The following is a 14,078-nucleotide window of genomic DNA, read 5'->3' on the forward strand; positions in this document are numbered from 1 at the left end:
ATATGTAAGTATATTTAGTATAAAGGTATGATGGCACTTAGATCAATCAGGGAAGCATGGATTGTTTAGTAGAAAATGTCATCATACAGAAGTGGAGCCACTTAGAAGTAGGTTAAAGACTAAATGTGAAAAGTAAAATTATTACAGTAGTAGAAGAAAATGTGGGGCACTATCTTCATCATTCAAGAGTGGGAAGAACTTCTTAAAACATGAAATCCCCAAGCCATAAGTGAAACACTCATATATTTGATTACATAAAATTAAACATTTCTGTAGTATGATTTCCTGTTAACTATGGACAAAGTTAACAGATAGCTGACAGACTGGGAGAAAATATTGTGCAATGTCTAAAACCAACAGGAAAGTATAGAAGGAACTCCTAAAAGTCGATAAGAAAAAGAAACCCCAATGACAATGGGCAAAACTTATGAACAGACAACAATATCCAGAGAGGAAACTTCAAAGGCTAACCAGCATCATGAGATGCTCAAATATAGTATAATCTGAAAACTACAACAGCAAAGAAGAATAATGTATCACTTTGACCTTTCAGACCACCAAAAAAATGAGTGCACTGGACACTGACAGGTGTTGGTGAAAATGTAGGATCCTAGGTTCTTTTATATAATGCAAGTAGACTGATGCAGCTATACTGAGGGCACGGAGGGCACTTTGGCATCTGGCTTCAGTTGGATTAAGTATATGCATACCTGATTATCCAGTGTTCTAGCTTGGGTATACATCCTAAAGAGATATAGGTCCCAAGGTCCATAAAAGGGCATGTATGAAGATGTTCATACATGTTAAGCCATTGGTTGTAGTGGAGGGAGTTGGAGACCATCTAGTTGCCCACCAGTGGGGAAATGAATAGATAGAATGTGAGGGGTCCGCTTCCTGGAGTATTCTGCAGCATTTAGAAGTAGTGGACTAGATGTATCCACATCCATATGAGTAGATCTTTAAAACATAATACTAGGTAAAAACATAAAGATAAAACCAGAATAAGATCTGTATATAATACTAGACACAGGCAGTTAAACCTCTTGCAGTCAGGTTTGTTTAGAAATACAAAAAAATTGGATTTTAGAAAAAGAAAAGGCAGCATCTCATGATTGAACACAATATTTCTGCAACAAAATGTAGGAATGGGTTACATTAAGTGGGTAAAGGCTACAAATAACCTCATGTCCCATGCATCAGATTTTGCTCAGTGAGTTTAAGGAAAAACTTGGGGTCCAGAACTGCAAGGTTTCAGAATTGTGGATAAGCAATTGCAGACTTTTGCTTTAATGAGACGAATATATTCAAAATGGTATATGTTATACAAGGACACTTGCAAACAAATGAAATGTGTTAAACATTAGGATAGATCCCACTGAGGAGTGATGGGATGAGAATGAGGAATGGGGATAAAAAATATATATAAATATAAGTATGTGTGTGTGTGTTAGTCTCTCAGTCGAGTCCGACCCTTTGCAACCCCATAGATTGTAGCCTGCCAGGCTTCTCTGTCCATGGAATTTTCCAGGCAAGAATACTGGAGTGGGTTGTTTGCAAACTTTAATTGTAGTTTGGTATATTCAGATAGTTTTTCTATTAGTCATTCTTTTCCCATTGAATTTGAGCAGTGGACAATCTGAGATCTCATTTAATAGATCCATCACTGGTAATCAGAGGTCTTTTCAGATATTTGGCAGAATGTTTTAAGGTATTATATCACCGTTTCTCAGCTGGATGTGGTCTTCTTCCCCAGGGGACATTTGGCAATATCTGGAACAATTTTTGGTTGTTATAATGGGGACAGGGATTGCTACTGGCATCTAGTGGGTGGAGAAATGATGCCACGTGCTACTCAACATCCTAGAGTACACTGGATGGCTCCTCCCACCCCCAAACTGAAATAAGTTCAGTTCAGTTCAGTCGCTCAGTCGTGTCCGACTCTCCGCGACCCCATGAATCACAGCACGCCAGGCCTCCCTGTCCATCACCAACTCCCGGAGCACACTCAAACTCATGTCCACAGAGTCGGTGATGCCATCCAGCCATCTCATTCTCCGTCGTCCCCTTCTCCTCCCGCCCTCAACCTTTCCCAGCATCAGAGTCTTTTCCAGTGAGTCAACTCGTCGCATGAGGTGGCCAAAGTATTGCAGTTTCAGCTTTAGCATCAGTCCCTCCAAACTGAAATAAGTTACACTGTCCAAATTATCAGTAGTGCTGGATACCTGCAGCTGTACCAAATATCAATAGTTGCTCAGACTATCTGCCTTTGTTGTTATTCTCCTTGGGAGACAAGTTCACAATCGTAGGCTCTGAACTGAAAACTTAGCACTGTATCTTTGGTGCCATGATTTAGAGTGGCAGCCCATTCTTGGAAGAAGTGAGGTTCCAAAGAGGTTTGTGATCAGTTGAAACTGTCAGTGTGAATCTGTAGGTAGGTATTGTAAACACCAGGGTCCTTCACAACATAGCGAGGATTCTGCTGTCAGTTTTCCTGCAATTCTATTCTATAGGGATCATTGAATTTGAGCATAAATCAGCTGGTGTTCTCACAGCTCTGCTCCTGAAAGGTGACCTGTCAGTGTAAGAAGCAGAGCCTTATATTCCTGTTACACACTGAAGAATTGATGCTTTTGAACTGTGGTGTTGGAGAAGACTCTTGAGAGTCCCTTGGACAGAAAGGAGATCCAACCAGTCCATCCTAAAGGAAATCAGTCCTAAATATTCATTGGAGGGACTGATGCTGAAGCTGAAGCTCCAATACTTTGGCCACCTGATGTGAAGAACTGACTCACTGGAAAAGACCCTGGCTGGGAAAGGTGACAGAGGATGAGATGATTTGGCATCACCGACTCAATGGACATGAGTTTGAGTGACCTCCGGGAGCTGGTGATGGACAGGGAAGCCTGGCGTGCTGCAGTCCACGGGGTCACAAAAAGTCTGATATGACTGAGCGACTGAACTGAACTGAACTGAATAGACAAGCCTCAGGCATGACATGTTAATGAGGCTGGTTCCATGGAGCAATGTTGTTTTTTGGTGGTGAAGTGTTTCAGCAGCAGGGAGAAAAGTAGTGAGCTGAGTCAGAAAGACTGACTTTGCATCTATGATCAAAAGACCTTAATTCTAGCTGGCTCAATTAAGGTGATCTCTTGGTAGCTGTATAAACTAATACAGGCCACTGCCTTTCCTAATTTTCATATCTGCAAAATGGAGATGGTAATGCCTGGTTGCCTAGTTTAGTCATGTGGATCAGATTATATAATCAGTCACCAGGTAAGTATTTTGTAAAGGTGGAGAGAGTCATCACTATGAAATACCACTATTCAGTGAGAGGAGTAGTTAAGATTTTTGGATTAAGGCACACAGTCACTAGTTTCTTCAACAACTGCCTCTTGGCACTCTTTTAAATGTTAAGTTGCAACTTGCCAATGAGGGGAAAGGGGAGTCATAAATACTCATGGTATTGTTTCTATAGGCAACATTTATATGTTATCATACTGTCTTAAAGAAACTCAAAAATACTAACAGTGGTCTTCAAGAAAAAATTTCCAGGAAAGATGTTATTGTTGCTCCCTGATGCTCCAGAATAAAGGTTTTTATGAATATCATTGCAAATGTTTCTGCATCTTGAGACAGTTTAACAAACAAACAAGAAAAAATGATACGGCTCCTGGCCATTGCAGCCTCATGCCTGATGAGATCACCTGATACTTAGACATTAAAAAGAAAAAGATGATAAATTTGCTTATGTAAAGAACAAACATTTCTACTACAAAAGGATACCATAGATAACATTTAAAGACAAATGATAACCTAGAAAAAAACATTTGCAATAGTATGTGACAGATCAAGAGCTCATCTCCTTACTGTATGAATATGAATATTAAAAAGAAAATAGTCAACAATCCAATAAAAAAATGGGCAAAGGATATGAATCGACATTTTGAAGACAGAAAAATATAAATTACTTAGAAACATATGACAAATAGCTGCACTTAAAATTCACTTCAGTTCAGTTCAGTCGCTCAGTCGTGTCCGACTCTTTGCAGCCCCATGAATCACAGCATGCCAGGCCTCCATGTCCATCACCAACTCCTGGAGTACACTCAAACTCATGTCCATCGTGCTGGTGATGCCATCCAGCCATCTCATTCTCTGTCGTCCCCGTCTCCTCCCGCCCCCAATCCCTCCCAGCATCAGAGTCTTTTCCAGTGAGTCAACTCGTCGCATGAGGTAGCCAAAGTATTGGAGTTTCAGCTTTAGCATCAGTCCTTCCAATGAACACCCAGGATTGATCTCCTCTAGAATGGACTGGTTGGATCTCCTTGCAGTCCAAGGGACTCTCAAGAGTCTTCTCCAGCACCACAGTTCAAAAGCATCAATTCTTCGGCAATCAGCTTTCTTCACAGTCCAACTCTCACATCCATATATGACCACGGGAAAAACCATAGCCTTGACTAGACGGACCTTGGTTAGCAAAGTAATGTCTCTGCTTTTTAATATGCTATCTAGGTTGGTCATAACTTTCCTTCCAAGGAGTAGGCGTCTTTTAATTTCTTGGCTGCAATCAGCATCTGCAGTGATTTTGGAGCCCAAAATTGAAGTCTGACACTGCTTCCACTGTTTCCCCATCTATTTCCCATGAAGTGATGGGACCAGATGCCATGATCTTTGTTTTCTGAATGTTGGGCTTAGAGCCAACCTTTTCACTCTCCTCTTTCACTTTCATCAAGAGGCTTTTGAGTTCCTCTTCACTTTCTGCCATAAGGGTAGTGTCATCTGCATATCTGAGGTTATTGATATTTCTCCCGGCAATCTTGATTCCAGCTTGTGCTTCTTCCAGTCCAGCGTTCCTCATGATGTACTCTGCATAGAAGTTAAATAAGCAGGGTGACAATATACAACCTTGACGCACTCCTTTTCCTATTTGGAACCAGTCTGTTGTTCCATGTTCCATGACTGTTGCTTCCTGACCTGCATACAGGTTTCTCAAGAGGCAGGTCAGGTGGTCTGGGATTCCCATCTCTTTCAGAATTTTCCACAGTTTATTGTGATCCACACAGTCAAAAGCTTTGGCATAGTCAATGAAGCACTTAAAATTAGATAAATGCAAATTTAATGATTAGATATGGTTTTTAGCCTTATACCTCACAAAACTAAAAAGTTTGACTATTTATGGGTATGTTGAAATTGGTTGCCATATTCTGTTGGAGGGAGTGTAATCTAGTGCAATCTATTGGAAGCATTAGTTGGCCATAGCTATTAAAATAAGAAAAAATACACATATACTTTGGCTCAGCATTTCTATGTCCAAGAATTTATCCTATACATTATTTGCACATATTGGAGAAGGAAATGTCAACCCACTCCAGTATTTTTGTCTGGGGAATCCCATGGACGGAGGAGCCTGGCGGGTTACAGTCCATGGGGTTGAAAAGAGTCGTACATAACTGAGCAACTAACACTTTCACATATACATGAGGACTTATTTCCATCTAAAGTATTATTTTTTAATATCAAAGACCTAGAACACTCTAAATGTCCATTAATAGGGGCTTATTTCATTAAAAGATAGTTCATCTTTTCAATGGACTCTTCAGTGTAGCTTGAGTTAGATTTATATGTGTGATAGGAACAATCTTCATTATATGAAAATTCATGTGAGGAAATTCCCTAGCAGTCCAGTGGTTAAGACTTCACCTTCCAATGCAGGGAGTGTGGGTTTGACCCCTGGTCAGGCAGTTAAGATCCCCCAGGCCTCGTGACCAAAAAATCCAAAAGACATAAAACAGAAGCAATGTTGTAACAAATTCAACAAAGACTTTAAGAATCGTTCACATTTGAAAAAAATCTTAAAAAAAAATAGTTATGTGAAAAATCAAGGTTCAGGGACTTCCCTGGAGGACAAGTGGTTAAGACTCCACACTTCAAATACAAGGTGCGATGGTTCCATCTCTGGTCAGGGAAATAACATCCCACATGCTGTGAGCCATGGCCAAAAAAAATAATTAAGGTTCAGTGTCCACTGTGTGGTATGCTTCTGTTTGTGCAAGGAAAAAGTATATACATATATATTTATACACACACATATATATGTACACATAGATTAGGTATAGTATCAACATAGATCTACATTCATAAGAGCATAGAAAATCAATGACCATTTCCACTAGAGAAGGAGATTGAATCTTTGAAGTACAGAGAAAATCTGCTTTTTATTGAATAGCCTCTTCATTGTTTGAATTATTTAACATTCAAATATATTGCAGCTTTATTTATTTTTGTTTTGCTTTGTTTTGTCTTTTAAAAGATCACCTACTGGCAGGTGAAGTGAACTTCCCAGAGAGCTGCTGGGCCCATTCTGATAGCTCTTAAAAATTTTTTTTAGTGAAACATAGTTGATTTACACTGTTGTGTAATCTCTGGGGTTTCTCAGGTGGCACAGTGATAAAGAATCCACCTGCCAATGCAGGAGATACTAGACACTTGGGTTTCATCTCTAGATTGGGAAGATCCCCTGGAGAAGGAAATGGCAACCTACTCCAGTATTCTTGCCTAGAAAATTCCATGGACAGAGGAACCTGGTGGGCCAGAGGTCCATGGTGTCACAAAGAGTCGAACACGACTTAGCACACACGCGCATGCATTCCGTCCATTCATTCATCCATCCATCCCTTTATCATTTCACTCTATTTTGAAGAATTTTCTGCACATGTGCTACACATCTTTATATCTTCTCTTTTAACTATTATGGGACTCACTTTATTTCACTGGCTGGAGCCTTTCTAACCTCTGGCCTGGTAGAGTGGAAAGACCATGGGCTTTGCAGAACTGGTTTAAAATTTAAACCTTTCACTTTCTTTCTTTTTTTAATTGCAGAGTAAGTTTATTGATGACAACTTTATATAATTTACTCCCTATATTTGATGTTACAAACTTTAGGGTCTTTGAGATATGCAGGATCCTTATATGTAACTGGAATAACTCCCATTGAGCTCTCTTAATTCTTTTTGTGATTTCTTTTTGTTTCTTCCCACAAAGACCTGTTATGTGCCTCCCATAAATGCATCCAGTAAATGGAGGCATAAACTGGGATAAAAGCTGTATATTCTTATAATCTACATGGTTCCACACAAGATGTAATTTTTCAGAGGCTCTTTATAAGGATTTTCCATTGGAGCAGGCAGGTCCTCCTTGCTTGTTATCTGTTTATACTGTGAACAACTTCTTTACAGCACTGCATGAGTCCCGGAATTTGTGAGGCAGACAGCAGCTGTCACGAAATACGTCAACTTTCTCCTCCCTAGCCTACTGCAAGAGCTATCATAGAGGCCATGGTTCCTTGCTTCTTTCCTTCCCTCCATCATTTTCTAACTGTACAGTTTTAGGTTATTTCATTAACTTTTCTGAACTCCTATAAAACAGGAAGAAAAACACCTACCTGCTGGGATGGCTGGGACAATTTATTGGGATCATGTACACACAGTTGGGCAATGGGTGAGGCCCTGTAACACAGCAGCTTGCCCTTAGTATGTTAGCATGTTGCTAGTTTCCTTTTGTGGGGCTGGTTTCTAAACAGTGATTGATGAGGCTTTAAATAATCTGTGGAGGGCCCATCACAAGCCCTATTCTTCAGTGAATAGAAGGGCTGAGGTTAGTTTTTTGATGCTGTATGGCATCTCATGTGGAAAGAAACAGAATATTCCTAGTTAAGACAATCCTTTTTTGATTCTTAAAAAACAGTGAGGACAGAAGAGCCTGGCAGGCTGCAGTCCATGGGGTCACAAAGAGTTGGACACTACTGAACTACTAAACCACCAGAGGCCTTTTGAATAGTAAGACTCCTTGAGAACTGGTTTTAAAGTTGTACTGATATAGCTACAAGGTGGCAGCAGTTCTTCATGCTCAACTCTGGTTCCATGGACAAGCAGAGCCTCAGGGAAAATCCTGTGTGGATTGTCAATTAGAGTGAAATACTTTGGCCACCTGATGCGAAGAACTGACTCATTGGAAAAGGCCCTGATGCTGGGAAAGATTGAAGGCAGAAGGAGAAGGGGACGACAGAGGATGAGATGGTTGGACGGCATCACCGACTCAATGGACATGAGTTTGAGGAAGCTCCGGAGTTGGTGATGGACAGGGAGGCCTGGTATGCTGCAGTCCATGGGGTCACTAAGAGTCGGACCTGACTGAGCGACTGAACTGAACTGGGCCAGGAGAAACAGCAAAGACCCAAAGGTCTACCTGAACGTGGAGTATCTTCCAGCGAGAAATCTCCCACGTAAAACTTCACAAACCACTTTGGACACATTGAAACACTGAGGGCCCCGGGGACGCCTGGACCCCCCAAAACTGGAAGAGGCAGGAAGGACCCTGGGCTGGAATCTCTGGAGGGAGTGCGGCGCTGGTACACCCTGACCTCAGACGTCTGGTCTCCAGGACTGAGAGAGGACAGGCTTCTGTTGTTCAGAGCATCTGCGTGTGGTCGTTTGTCACCGCAGCCCCAGGAAGCTCATGCAACTGGTGGGCAGCTCCCTGTCCTGATCTAAAGCCTCCTTCCCATTAAGGGCAGCACCTATGCTGTCTGCACCAACCGTGAGGTTCATGTTGAGCCATGGCTCCCCTTCTCGGCACTGGCATTTTGGAGGGTGAGGGCAGACAGCACCATGTGACCAGCCTCCAGCCGGGTGCCAAGGCTCTAGTGCGCTTCCCTGAGGGGATGGGGTGGGGGTGACTCTCAGGGTTCCGCCCTTCATCGTTGGGGGAAGAGACACCCAGACGCCCTCGAGGGACCCGGCGCAGGAAGGGTGGTGAGTGCCCGGCTCAGGGCCCCTCCCCCGGGCAGCCCCACTGCGCCCTGAGGCGCGTCTCAGCTGTGAGCATCCAGCCTGTGCTGAGCCTGGAGCCTCCCAGCAGGTCCCGAGGTGAGGCGGTCCCTCAGACCCCGCCCCTTCCCCCAGGTCTAGTAGGGGCACACCCCTTCTTGCCACTCCACAAGTGGTTCTGGGGCCGATCTGTGAGTGGTTCTGGGGTTTGCAGGCGGAGCCCATTGCTGTGCCCTCCTCCCCACACGAGCATCTGGAGCAAGCTATGTGCCCTGCGGCCTGAATGACCCCGCTCCGCAGTATTCTCAGGAAAGGCTAGGAGGTGCTGTAGCAGCATCTGAAACCTCTTTTAATATGGGTGCCCTTGTTCTCAACCCTTTAACCTTTTCCGCCCTTTAGCAGGAGGTAACAAAAGTCTAGAGGAGATCAATCCTGGATGTTCATTGGAGGGACTGATGCTAAAGCTGAAACTGCAATACTTTGGCCACCTCATGCGACGAGTTGACTCACTGGAAAAGACTCTGATGCTGGGAAAGGTTGGGGGCGGGAGGAGAAGGGGACGACGGAGAATGAGATGGCTGGATGGCATCACCGACTCTGTGGACATGAGTTTGAGTGAACTTCGGGAGTTGGTGATGGACAGGGAGGCCTGGCGTGCTGTGATTCATGGGGTCGCGGAGAGTCGGACACGACTGAGCGACTGAACTGAACTGAACAAAAGTCTTTAAGGTGAACGGTCTAGAGAGAAGAAAGAAAGCTACGAATAAAACCAGATGGAACCAGCTGGGACCACAATGGTGGTGAATCTGACTTCCAGCAGACCCCGAGTCTCATTGTGTGGTGATTTTAGTGTATCATTGATGTAGGGGATAGCTGGGCTCCAGATTAGACATTTGTAACTGATCTCCTGTTTGCATTTCGTGGGACATGAAGAAGTAGGCTTCAGGCTGGATACTTAAAACTGTTAGCATTTCTGAGATAAGAGAGAGGTGGGCTTCAGTCTAGGTACTTACAGTCAGCCTCCTGTTTGCCCTCTGAAGTGGAAGTAACAACAGAGAGTAAATAGCCAGTGTTTGTCTCTTATAAACACCTTAAGGTAATAGTCACGGCAAGGATGAAGAGAGGGCAGAAGCCTGTGTGAGGAAAGGATTCAGGGATCTCTGCCCCCAGACTTTTGGGACAAAGGAGACACTGCAAATGCACAGAAAGGCTTCTTGGGTCAGAACTCAAGAGGTAATGCCAGGCCATAGTGAGTCTTGCCCCTCCTAGAAGCCTTCACTTCGAGATACATCCTGCCTGAGGGGTGAGTGTGCACCCAGGGGAGGGTCCCAGGGTAGATCAGGTGTGGGAAAAGAAACCAGGTAACCGGCCTGAAGAAAGATAAAGACCCGGAAGAACTGCCCTAAATGACTGGTATGAATGACTTGACTGCCTCTTTGCTGCGCTCGCCCTCACTGGGGGGACACCCACACCTTTTCCCTACCTTGCTTCCATCTTAACAAACCATTTCTCCGTGTGCTCTCCCATTTGCTGTTATGCTATGTCCCTAATAATAAATTTCATAGCTGCAAAAAAACAAAACAAACAAAAAAAAAACAGTGAAAATTTCTCAACATACAAGACCTGAAAAGCAGGCTATCTAGTACTAGCTTTTTAAAGTCTCCAAATAGTAATCTTTATAGTTTTATATAGTCATTATTCATGTTTATTTTCCAGTGTTTTTTATTCCTCCACATTTGTATGATCTTATACCAGAGATAATTGTTCTTTCTGCCTAAAGGGCTCCTTTTAGATTTCTTTGTTTTAAAGCACAGGTCTGCTGGCAACAAATCCTCTTACTTTTTGTCTTAAATGTCTTTATTTCGCCTTAATATTTGAAATATACTTTTGCTTGGCCATTATTTTCTTTTAGCATTTAGAAGATGTTATCCCAGAGTCCTATGACTTCCATTACTTCTGTTTCTCATTGCTCTCCTGAGGGTAACATGGAAGATAGTCTGACTGATTTTAGGGAGGATTTTCTTTTTTTGCCTTGTTTTCCTGGAAATTTGGTTATGCTATTCCTAAATGTGTTTTCCTTTGTATTTATCTTGCTCAAAGTTTGTAGTACTTCATGAATCTATAACTTGATCCCTTTAAATCTATAACTTGATCCCTTCAAATTGATTTTGAAAAATTCTCAAATATTGCACCGATTGCTACAATTCAGTTTCACTCTAGAACCCTTCTGGAATTTTAGTTACACATAAGTTTGACCTTTTCACAATGTCTTACATATCTTTATGCTATTTTCTGTATTTTTCACCTCTTCCTTCTGTTTTTGATTTGTATGCTTCCATCTGGATATTTTCTATTAACCGATCTTCTGAATCACTAATGCATTTTTCATCTATCTAAACTGTTGTTAAGTTCATTTATTGAACTTTAATTTCATCTGTCTAAACTGCTATTAAATTCATTTATTATATTTTGCAGTTTGGGAATTTATATTTGGCTTTTTATTTTTAATACATAGATTTCAAATCTCTGATGAAATTCTCCATCTTGTCATCTATTTTCTTGAACATGTTGATCACAGTTATTTTGCATTCTGTTCTGTGACAGATAATTCCAGTGTCTGGATCATCTCTGCATCTGTTTCTATTGTGTATTTTTCCTCTTGCCCCATCCCTTTGTATGTCTGGTAATTTTTGATTGAATGCCAGACATTGCATATGAAAAGTTGTAAAGACTCTCAATGATGTTAACTCTGGCAGATGGTCAGATTAAAAGCAGAATACCTTAAAATAATAAGAGAATAAGCTGACTTGAGCCTGGGTTTTTAAGCCTTTACAAGGCTGATCTGTATCTATTTATCCTTATTTCTAGAATGTAGTTCAATCAGTTCCACTGAAAGCAGGAAGTGTTTACAAAACCCACTCTGCTTTGCTAGGCTCTGAGTGCTAATGTTTATTTATCCAGCACTATGGTACTGTCATTAACTCTGTTCAGTTTCTCAGTCTCTTAATAGCCTTTTGTTCTGCTTCTCTAACTCTTAGTCTGCGCTGCTTACTAATTGGCGAATATGTAGAGGCAAAAACTAGATAAGAAGAGATCCCTGGGTTGGGAAGATCCCCTGGAGAAGGAAATGGCAGCTCACTCCAGTATTCTTGCCTGGAGAATTCCATGGACAGAGGAGTCTGGCTGGCTACAGTCTGTGGGGTTGCAAAGAGTTGGACATGATTGAAGCTACTTAGCACTGGCTTCCCTGGTACCTCAGCTTGTAAAGAATCCACCTGTAATGCAGGAGGCCCCGGTTTGATTCCTGGGTCAGGAAGATCCCCCGAAGAAGGCATAGGCTACCCACTTCAGTATTCTTGGGCTTCCCTGGTGGCTTAGTCGGTAAAGAATTCGCCTGCAGTGCTGGAGACCTGGGTTTGATCCCTGATTTGGGAAGATCCCCTGGAGAAGGGGATGTCTACCCACTCTAGTATTCTGGCCTGGAGAATTCCATGGACAAAGGAGCCTGGCAGGCTACAGTGTATAGGGTGGCAAAAAGTTGGACACAACTGAGCAACTTTCACTTTCAGTTTTCACTTAGCACAGCACAGCATATAACATAGGTTTTACTATTATCATCCCCATTTTTGTAGATGAGGAAATTGAGGAACAGGACATCTTAGTGAGTCGCTGAAAGTTATATCTAAGGAACGGTACTGGGATTTGAATCTATGTGGGGTCTGAGATTCTTAGCAGAAGCTTAGAACTTTAAGCAAGGTCTTATTATTGAGAAGGTAATATGATAATCTTTCTCTCTCTTCTATAACAGGTAATGAGAAATATACAGAGACCTTTACACCATAGCATCCTTCAGGAACTCATTGCATTCTTCTTTTCCATTTGTATCTCCTGCATGCCTTGCACAGAGATGGGCACATGCAGAATCACAATAGAACCTTTTGATTTCCAGGTTGGAACTGAGATTTGGATATATTTTGATATATTTTATCATTTGTCCTGTTGCTTTTCTTATGTTACTGTTAAGAATTCAGCAACACACATGGCACTTGTGAAAATGAAATTTAGGATTACACAGTGTGATTGTGTAGGCCAAAGAGATAGTTTAGAGCGAAATCTACCCTGCACTTTGCTTGTCAAGCTAAGTGATAGCCACTGCAGCAAGGAGGAAGGAGTGCCTTTCTCTTACTCAGATTCTGGACAATTCTAAGAATTTTTCCTCGTCTATCTCACAAGAGGTACTGCCCATCTTTTCTGGCCAAAACAGTTGGACAGAAAGACGTCTAAACCCAACTGCTTGTTATCATATACTTCTGTTTATTTGGGACCCACTGCAAGGGAAATTTACAGGGTCTGATAACACTGATCTCAGAGTAGGGAGAAGGAAAATAGGACAGGAAAACACTGGCCATATATGTACTTCAGAAAGGGAAGAGTTGAATCAGTTTTCTGTCCCCAGATGCTACCTTTGGTATCAGACCAAAATAGATTTCCAGAGAAGAAACTCCAGGTGAAAGCAGCAGTCAGGACCTTTTCTGATATCCTATAATTTCATTTCCTCTGTTGTTTTCACAGCATGAAATGCCCCAGTGTTTCTCTCCTAACCAATGGTGTAAATTTACCCAGTGTCAAGGAACTTCAAAGAACTTGGTGGTGGCAGTGGTTTAGTCGTTAAGTCGTGTCTGTCTCTTGTGATCACAAGGACTGTAGCCCGCCAGACTCCTCTGTCCATGGGATTCTCCAGGCAAGAATACTGGAGTGGGTTGCCATTTCCTTCTCCAGGGGATCTTCCTGACCCAGGAATTAAACCCAGGTCTCCTGCATTGCAAGCACATGATTTACCAACTGAGCTATGAGGGAAGCCCAAGGAACTTAAAACAGTATATTTATTCTACTGGTGACGACAGAGAATGAGATGGCTGGATGGCATCACCGACTTGTGGACATGAGTTTGAGTGAACTCCGGGAGTTGGTGATGGACAGGGAAGCCTGGCGTGCTGTGATTCATGGGGTCGCGGAGAGTTGGACACGACTGAGCGACTGAACTGAACTGAACTGAACTGAAGTTAAAGTCACTCAGTCGTGTCCGACTCTTTGCGACCCCATGGACTATACAGCCCATGGAATTCTCCAGGCCAGAAGACTGGAGTGGAAAACTCAGCAGTGGCCACAGGACTGGAAAAGGTCAGTCTTCATTCCAATCCCAAAGAAAGGCAATGCCAAAGAATGCTCAAACTACCGCACAATTGCACTCAT

At 42.4% G+C, this 14,078-nt stretch overlaps 1 pseudogene; it reads right to left on the reverse strand.

Annotated features, from left to right (window-relative positions):
* Window positions 1-6,910: 6,910 nt before the first annotated feature.
* On the reverse strand, window positions 6,911-14,078 carry LOC148778849 (small ribosomal subunit protein bS18m-like; annotated as a pseudogene).

The sequence above is a fragment of the Moschus berezovskii genome, chromosome 1 (assembly GCF_049115385.1).
Source record: "Moschus berezovskii isolate FMDL1 chromosome 1, NW_MosBer_1.0, whole genome shotgun sequence".
NCBI classification, from domain to species: Eukaryota; Metazoa; Chordata; class Mammalia; order Artiodactyla; family Moschidae; genus Moschus; species Moschus berezovskii.